The sequence below is a fragment of the Centruroides sculpturatus genome, unplaced genomic scaffold (genome assembly GCF_000671375.1).
Source record: "Centruroides sculpturatus isolate CEXI.00-Female unplaced genomic scaffold, Cexi_2.0 scaffold271, whole genome shotgun sequence".
Taxonomy (NCBI): domain Eukaryota; kingdom Metazoa; phylum Arthropoda; class Arachnida; order Scorpiones; family Buthidae; genus Centruroides; species Centruroides sculpturatus.
In genome coordinates, this window is record NW_019384474.1 from 20,897 (window position 1) to 30,862 (window position 9,966).

A 9,966-nucleotide genomic window follows, 5' to 3' on the forward strand; every position below is an offset into this window, starting at 1 on the left:
ACTCCTTCCAGGATGCAGATGTTTCCTTATAAATACTTTTTAAATTATAACAGTTAAATATAGTAATTGTGTTATTAGAGAAGCAATCATAAATATTTTAATAATTTTCAAATGTATGGAAGTTAGAAGAGATGTTTTAGCCTCTTTACAAAATAAAGACTATAATTTTTTAATATTAAATTATATACAAAAATTACAGTATTTTATTTGATTTTAAACATTATTTTAATTTGCTTTTTATTATCTACATTAAATTATTATCATTTATTACAGTAAACTAATGCTATATTTATAAATAAATATAAAGATATTTAAAGCATCATGATGGACGTATAAATTATACTCGTATTTAAGATTTTTAATAAGTTTAATATATTAACATGTCTAGATATAATTTTGATTTTTTCTTCGTTTTTTTAATTTCAATAATTAAGGTAGTTGCAGATTGTCAGCTGTCAATTTAAAGTCGAATTGTCGACGAAGGAGAAACGTATGACACCCAAGGGAATGACTATCAATCCAAAATGGAGTTAGACAACCCTTAAGTTATGAAAGTTGCGCAGTTTATATTAACAGAAACTTACAACTTTTGTTGCTGTATTCATTTTTTTATATAGTTAGGCTTACATAAAATATTTACTGTTCATTATTTTTTATTTTGCATAATTTACGTTTAAAAATAATGACGAATTTCTAAAATCTCAATAGGAAAAAAAATGTTTATTTTTAAGTTAATATTTTTTTAATTGCTACTAAAATGGCGATATTTATCGTATGTAAACCGACTTTGAGTTCAATAAAAAACATTTTTCCAATCTAAAGATGGGCTGAAGGTAACTTTTATTCAAATTGACGATACTACTTGCCAATTACAAATCAAAGATAGCTGCAGTGTTCGCACTGTTTGACCTTCCGAAGAATGGACAATGTGGCGCCGACGAGGATAGAATTTATTAAAACTGATAAATATTATTTTAAAAGGTATTTATCAGAGAGTCGTACAGTGAAAACACTGTAGATATCTTTAATCTGTAATTTGAAAGTAGTGCTGTCAACTTGAATAAAGATTTCCTTCAAATCATTTTTAGACAGGAAAGTATCTTTGGAAAAAAAGACTGTTCTTTATTGAGCTTAGAGTTTACATGCAATTTTACTTATCTTTGTTTTATTTTGAAAAAATTAATGTATACTTTCAAAAATCTGACAGAATGATTTAGCAAAATTGTAATTCTATTCTTCATCTACGCTAGAAAGATTTAAACAGACATTTTATCTCGTGCTTGTTCGAGTTTTAATCAAAAAGTAAATCCTCGCTTACAACCAAAAAATTATTAAAATATTTCAGTTCTCTTAGATTGATTTATTTTCGTTATAAGCCTATACATGTTTTAAGGGGGGAAACATGGCAGAGATACAAAAACAGTAGCTAACTATTAGAGTGTCGAATTAGCACGTATAAACCTATATTCACTTTTGTATTACTAGAGTAAAACTTAGATATTTTATATATACGTTTATAACTGTGTTTGTCACATTCAAATCTTTTTACTATAAATATGTGATTTTTTAAATTTATTTATTTACAAACGTAAAAGGTCAGACACCTTCTTGCTACTATATAGAAATACAGGCTTAGATTTCATTACAGTCTATTTAGGCAGTATCAAATCAACCAGATAACCAGATATCCCAATGTTCCCAAAAAATTTTAATTCCCTAACTTATACAATGTCCAAAGAATCTTGATCACAGATATATAAATAGCAGACAAAAACAGATATTTAGGCAGATATTTACTTTGTTTACCATAAACAGTAGATATTTAACGAACAGAATTAATATACAAAAAGTAAGCCTACATCAAATGTAATAAATAAATACGTGGCAAATAAAGATGATACTTTGAAATTTGATGAAAAATTAATTAGCCTTAAGAGAAATGGGTTAAATTAAGAAACTGTAGATAATTTACTTTAACAAAGTATAGTATCAACATTTTTCAGTCACAGTTAAAATATTTGTTTTCGGAGGAGAATGTTTAAAAATGTTCTCGAAATGAATTACAAATTGAATTATTGATATTTAACTAAACAAAAATATATATAGATAGTTTTTTCTGCACAATGTTGTATATGAGTTATGTTTATGTCAGAGGTAATCTACTTCAAACCACATATCATATCATACATTATAAACAAAAGGATATTTCCGTGGCTAATTGTAGTCGGCCTATATATTTATTCATTTGAAAAATTATTATTCAGATATTTATTTATATAAAATACTGATTTTATAGTTTTCAAATTGGCTCGTATATTCATAGGCCTATTACGTTCTAAATTTTAATAGTTTTTTTTTTTTAAATGCCAAACATATATTTAAATTACAATTTCAAAACAAGGTGTTTTTTACATTGTTTTCTTGAATTAAAACAATATTTGACGATTAAAAATATTTGAATGATTTGTTTTCTTATTAAAGATAATTAAAATTTTAGGGGTTAAATATATATATAGCTTNTATATATATATATATATATATATATTTATTTATATTTATATTAATAAATAAATTTTTACTACAAATTAACCTCTGTATTTACTGTATCATCTTATATCAAAATCATATGTTTTAACAGCAACACATATGTTACTCAAAAACTTAAAATTTTAATACGTGATATATACAGCTCTAACAAACAATTTCCTCTTAACAACCCTAAAATCAATTAATATAAAGTAAATATTTGGCCTTTGCTATCCCATACAAACGGAGTGAAAAAAGCGTAGTATGTGCTTAAAGATTAAATAAAAACATACTTAAGTTCTTGAATAAATTAATTAAAGTTTTTAAGATACAACATCTACATTTAATTAAGCTTATTATGCAAATTAGTAACAATTCTCTGAAACGTAAATCCAGAAACGATATTGAAAACAAAGTGGAAAACCTTTTAAAATCAGTAGACCACATATATTTCAATGTGGTCTTCTGGAATTCAAATATTGTATTGTAGATTAAATAAGTAGGCCTATATATATATTCAGCATAATTGCCCAGAGTGCCTTATATTAAGTGATAAATAGAAACAATCAAAACTATCAAAACAAAAAAGTCATGCTACTTGTTCTCCATCACGAAGATAAGATATAATGTGTTGAATTATTCAATTAATTAGGAGCGAACTTTTTCGTTTTAATATAATAGATTATATTTACTAACCCCTTATGCGTGCATGTAGAGATGCATTTATCTTTGTTTCTTTACAGGAAGAGCAAAGAATTTTGCCTCTTAATCTGCCCACCACTCTCCACTCCTTCCAGGATGCAGATGTTTCCTTATAAATACTTTTTAAATTATAACAGTTAAATATAGTAATTGTGTTATTAGAGAAGCAATCATAAATATTTTAATAATTTTCAAATGTATGGAAGTTAGAAGAGATGTTTTAGCCTCTTTACAAAATAAAGACTATAATTTTTTAATATTAAATTATATACAAAAATTACAGTATTTTATTTGATTTTAAACATTATTTTAATTTGCTTTTTATTATCTACATTAAATTATTATCATTTATTACAGTAAACTAATGCTATATTTATAAATAAATATAAAGATATTTAAAGCATCATGATGGACGTATAAATTATACTCGTATTTAAGATTTTTAATAAGTTTAATATATTAACATGTCTAGATATAATTTTGATTTTTTCTTCGTTTTTTTAATTTCAATAATTAAGGTAGTTGCAGATTGTCAGCTGTCAATTTAAAGTCGAATTGTCGACGAAGGAGAAACGTATGACACCCAAGGGAATGACTATCAATCCAAAATGGAGTTAGACAACCCTTAAGTTATGAAAGTTGCGCAGTTTATATTAACAGAAACTTACAACTTTTGTTGCTGTATTCATTTTTTTATATAGTTAGGCCTACATAAAATATTTACTGTTCATTATTTTTTATTTTGCATAATTTACGTTTAAAAATAATGACGAATTTCTAAAATCTCAATAGGAAAAAAAATGTTTATTTTTAAGTTAATATTTTTTTAATTGCTACTAAAATGGCGATATTTATCGTATGTAAACCGACTTTGAGTTCAATAAAAAACATTTTTCCAATCTAAAGATGGGCTGAAGGTAACTTTTATTCAAATTGACGATACTACTTGCCAATTACAAATCAAAGATAGCTGCAGTGTTCGCACTGTTTGACCTTCCGAAGAATGGACAATGTGGCGCCGACGAGGATAGAATTTATTAAAACTGATAAATATTATTTTAAAAGGTATTTATCAGAGAGTCGTACAGTGAAAACACTGTAGATATCTTTAATCTGTAATTTGAAAGTAGTGCTGTCAACTTGAATAAAGATTTCCTTCAAATCATTTTTAGACAGGAAAGTATCTTTGGAAAAAAAGACTGTTCTTTATTGAGCTTAGAGTTTACATGCAATTTTACTTATCTTTGTTTTATTTTGAAAAAATTAATGTATACTTTCAAAAATCTGACAGAATGATTTAGCAAAATTGTAATTCTATTCTTCATCTACGCTAGAAAGATTTAAACAGACATTTTATCTCGTGCTTGTTCGAGTTTTAATCAAAAAGTAAATCCTCGCTTACAACCAAAAAATTATTAAAATATTTCAGTTCTCTTAGATTGATTTATTTTCGTTATAAGCCTATACATGTTTTAAGGGGGGAAACATGGCAGAGATACAAAAACAGTAGCTAACTATTAGAGTGTCGAATTAGCACGTATAAACCTATATTCACTTTTGTATTACTAGAGTANTCAATGGGTTTTGTATATGTCTGTTCGGGATGTAAATTTGAACAAGTTTTCTACTCAGAACTATTTTCTTGCAAATTTATTGCAAGTATAATTTCTATGGAAACGGTTTGCTGATTAATACTGGCTCACCAGATCTATTTATTTATTTACTATATTAGTAATTCTATTAGCAAAAGCAGAGGAGATAAACTGTTGAGAGATTCTTGAAGGAGCCAACAAAAAAAGATTAGGAGCTCCTGGTCTAGAGCAAGTCTTTTAATAAAAGCTGAAGAAATTATAGAAATATGTTTATTTCTAACTTACTCGTATAATCGAATTTTTGAGAACAATAAGAGTTAGGCAGGCTGTTTGGTAGTCTTATGTATTATTATAAATCAATTTATAGGGGGAAAACAATTTTTAGATATTAGAATTTTTAAACGTGATAGAAAGTTCAATCAAATCGTAATATCACTAATATGTCTGTAAAGAAATGTATTATAAATATCAATCATATAATTAATAAACATCATTTTTGGGAAACAGTATGTTTTATAAATGTTGTATATGACAATACCTATTTACTATATTTATTCAATAAATATTATATTGACTTATATATTTCAAATAAATTAAAAATAAATATTTCTATTTTGATGTGAACTGTAATAAAAAATATCAAAATTTAGACATAAGTATAATTGAGAAAAATTAATATTCAAACGAGTGTAATTAATTAATACTATTTATTTTAAATTTAAATTAGTTTATGTTCTGAGCTCTAAAATTTCATACCAATTTATACTAATTAATGAAAATTGTTTTTATTTTATTCTTGTTTTTTATATTACTAATAATGGTTGACTACATTTTATGCAGATAAATATAGCTTTAAATTTAATAATTTGATTGGTATAACTCATTTTAATAATAATAATAATTATTATTATATTAATTAGTAATATGAGGAAGAATTTCTCTGAGCCTACCACTGAATATTGTGGTGATTTTTCTGTTTTTTTAAATGAATCACATTCTTCATTCGCAATTATTTTAATTATTTTTCATAAATATTAATTAAAAAATTAAACTTATTTAATTTGAAAGTACAGTAATAATATTTATTAGCCTAACTGATCAAATACAATTGACCTCCAATAACTGCCACCTCTCAACAACGGCTATTTCTAAATTGCGGCCATTTTCTCAAGATCGTTTTTTAGATGCATACAAAACAACTTCAGAATAACGGCTATTTTCCCCGTCAGTGGCCGTTGTTCAGAAGTTTCATTATACAGTATTAATTAATTAATATTTTAAAAATTAATGCTGAATAAATGGAAATGAGAACAGAGTAAATAAAGTCGCATATTTTTTATTTCATATTTCATTAATGTTTTTTCACTAATGCTAAAGAAAATACAAAAATCAATTAAAATATAATTATATATTCGCTGCAAATATAATAAAAATGAATGCTAATTTTTGTTTAGTCTCCTGATCTCTAATTTCATTATATAATATCGTCATCATATCTTTAATTAAATAATGACAATATTATATTACATATAGTCTAGCTATTCCTATTATTTCTAATAAGTTTGTCTGGCATTGTTGACTGCTCAAAATTTTTATAAACTTGCAAAAAATTAGTTTTTATGTAATTATGCCTATATACACGAATAAAATTTTCAAAATGCAATGTTTTTTTGCCCTTTCAATTTTCTTTGAACAGTTTTCAATGTAGACGAAAAATCTGTACGATTCAACACAATACTATATATTTATGGTCCATTAAATATAGAGATAATAACAAAAGTGAATAATCATGCTTTATTCAATATCGTGTTTTAAATCAGATTTAATGTAATAAAATAAAATTTTGCTTACTTAAATGTTTAATTAATAATCTAATGATTTTAAGCCTATAGCCTAACTGTGTTTGGAAAGTGTCTGAAAAGAACAAAAAAATTTTAAATGTAATACAGCAGTGGATCTCAAAGTATGAGCCGAAGACTGACCTAGTTATTTTTCCAAACTGATTTGATTTGATTGATAGAATAAGGCAACGAAACACATGATCGATCTGCCAAGGGAGAATGCCTTGTGAGCCTTGTGAGTGGTACATTTAGAAACACGGCGCTCCAGGTCCACAATATATAGGCGCCGTAGTGCCATTTTTGCACTGAATAATTCTATTTTATAATTATAATTCTGAAATTGTAATTACAGTTTTTAAGTATTGAAACGCAAAAGGAATTGCTATTGAAAACCTGTCATTAGTTAGTAGGCGTACTACCACTACCACATGCAAAATATATTCATATATTAATGCCATTCAAACGATAGGCGTGTCTTATTTTGCCCCTACTTAAGCTTTTAATTTGCATTAATTCCTTTGTGTATTGTTTCTACATATTATTTTTCATTATTGTTATTTTTTGAATTTTTGCATCTATTTAATTCTTGCGTTTCTGGATCCGGGCCTAGTGGGCTAATGGGAAATCCGCCACTGCTCCCGGGAGTTTATGGGAAACTGACCTCTATTTAAATGTTAGATACTTGAAAAAATTCGAAAAATTCCTAGCAGCCAGTCCGTTGGTCAGGTGCGAACCCACAACCAACTACAAGCGTTTAGTGGTTTTATACACGAAACACTGGTAGTTGGTTGGTTTTTCACTGGTTATTGATGGGCTTTTCGAAAATGCAACTTTATATTACTTAGCCTGAGAAAATAACATTTTCACGCATTACATATCTTTCGTGTTAGGTCACAGGAGAGACAAAATATGCATTTTGGTACACAAGCTATCATTATCTAAGATAATATTTACAGGATAAGAAATGGAAGGAGGCAGTTCGCAGTTTAAATGACCGGTGGATCGATAATCTTGGGTACGGTTCACCAGTAGTGGGTAAAACCAATGAATACTGGTTCACGCCTGTTAGAATATCGTCCACGAGTTGCGTTTACCTTGTTTCATCAAACCAAAAACCTTTATTTTGAAAACCATTGCACTACGGTGTTAGAATAAAAATAGAATCCTCCACCTATTTTCGAAATGTTATATAGGAGAATTACGTAAGCTATATACAGTACTGTATTCTGATAAATATTTTGCAAATGGCTTTAGACTACAAGAACTCCAGAATCAGGAGGAAGCTGAGTTAGCCATGATCCATTCACCTTTTTCATGCTAAAAAGAAACTTAAAAATGCAAATTAGAAATATTGTACTTATTTAGTGTAAAGTTATATACGAAATATTTATTTAAAAATTTTTTATGGAAAAAAAAGATTGTTTCAGGGCTTAATTAATATATAGGTTTATTGTAATTTAATATCTGTTTTAAGCCAGCACTGGCCCTCCACTAAAAATTTGCTTCCGTATTTTTATCAGCTAGTCGCCTATATTCCTTTTGAGAAAATTTTATAGAAACACTTCTTTTTTTTTGTTTTGACGCCTTTTTAAATATGTCTATGCCGAAAGCAACTAGAGAGATTGTATAACGGTAGTCATGTCACAGAAAACGTTAACTCCATTTTAACGCTAAATAACACGGGACATGTGAGTCGTAGAGTATTATTATTATTAGTTTTTTTGGGGTTACAATTTGAAAAATGGTATACTTACAAATTCTCACTGTCGCCCGTCTGTTTTCAGTCTGTCTATCTTTCCTTAAGGAAGGCCCGATTAACTAGATACGAATTTCCGATGAAAACCGGAAGTCACATTATTTCAATTCAAAACTTTCCCCTGAAAGCAANAACTAGTTTCAGCTAGACAAAACGGGTTTTAACAAAGACATTTAGTATAAACTAGTTTCAGCTAGACAAAACGGGTTTTAACAAAGACATTTAGTATAAACTAGTTTCAGCTAGACAAAACGGGTTTTAACAAAGACATTTAGTATAAACTAGTTTCAACTAGTTAAAACGCGTTCTAACTAAAAACGCGTTTTGACTGTAACATATATATGTATAGCTGAAAAAGAATTTATTTTTTTAACTTTTCCTTCCGTGGACACTAAGCGGGCTTTTATAGTATTCATGGAGGATTTGCAACATTGCAGTGGAGTAATCAGGCGGCGAAGGACAGGATCCGGCATATTACAGTCAAGACTTTTGAGGATTTAATCTTGACTCGAATCAGGATCCTTCAGAACGACAGTTTGTATCAGTCTGATTGGTATAAGCCATTAAGAGCCATATCCATTCCGTCAGAATGTTGTGGTCCTTAATGAGATCAAGTAACGTGGATAAATGATAGGAAATTGAACTTTGATTTGAAGTGATCACAAAACAGAAAACAAAAATGGGCGGATTCGATTCCGGATCGTTGCTACAAGAAGAGAATTCTTTACCCCTGGACAGGGATATCATTTCAATGTCAAGATTTTGAGTAAAATTAATTTAAAATATCAAGTATTTTGTTTCAGACAATCATTTTTCTTATATAGACTGATATTATCAATTGAAACTATATGATAATTCATATATTTAAAATATGAACACAACATCCAATATTCCAGTTTATAATATTGTCCGACACATACAAAAAGTACAGTAAATAGGATAGTTCATGTACTGTACTGTATAATTTAACCATTATAATTCTTACCGTGTGTAGGCTACTCAGCAGAGAGAATATAATCTTACTACCATACTTGAACTTTTTGCTAAGAGAATTATCATTATAATTTTCTTTTATGTGAGTATTTTCCTTAACAATTGTAGCAATATTAGGCTTTATTTTTCGGATTAAATCAATAATATATTTCTATATTTGGTAAACTCTTATTTAACAATACTACAAACAGCAAAGCTACAATAAAATATATCGTTCACTTATAAGATTCAACTTCCTTCATAACTTGTCAATAAGAACTGGCAACTTCATGACTGACAACTTAATACTTCTCAATGATGGTCTATACCAGTGTTCCGCAACCTTTTTCTATTCGCGGCACACCTATGACTCGACATGACTCAACACGGCACACCAAAATGTTATTCCCCTCAATAACGTATATGATACTATTAATAGAATTTCGTAATGCCATAAACCACAAAACTCAATTATGTTGAGTTTTGTGAGTTACACTAGGTGGACACCGATGGCTGTGTACTATGCCAGACCAGAGTCAAGGCATAGTAACTTCAAAAAAAAAATGATGGCCTTTTT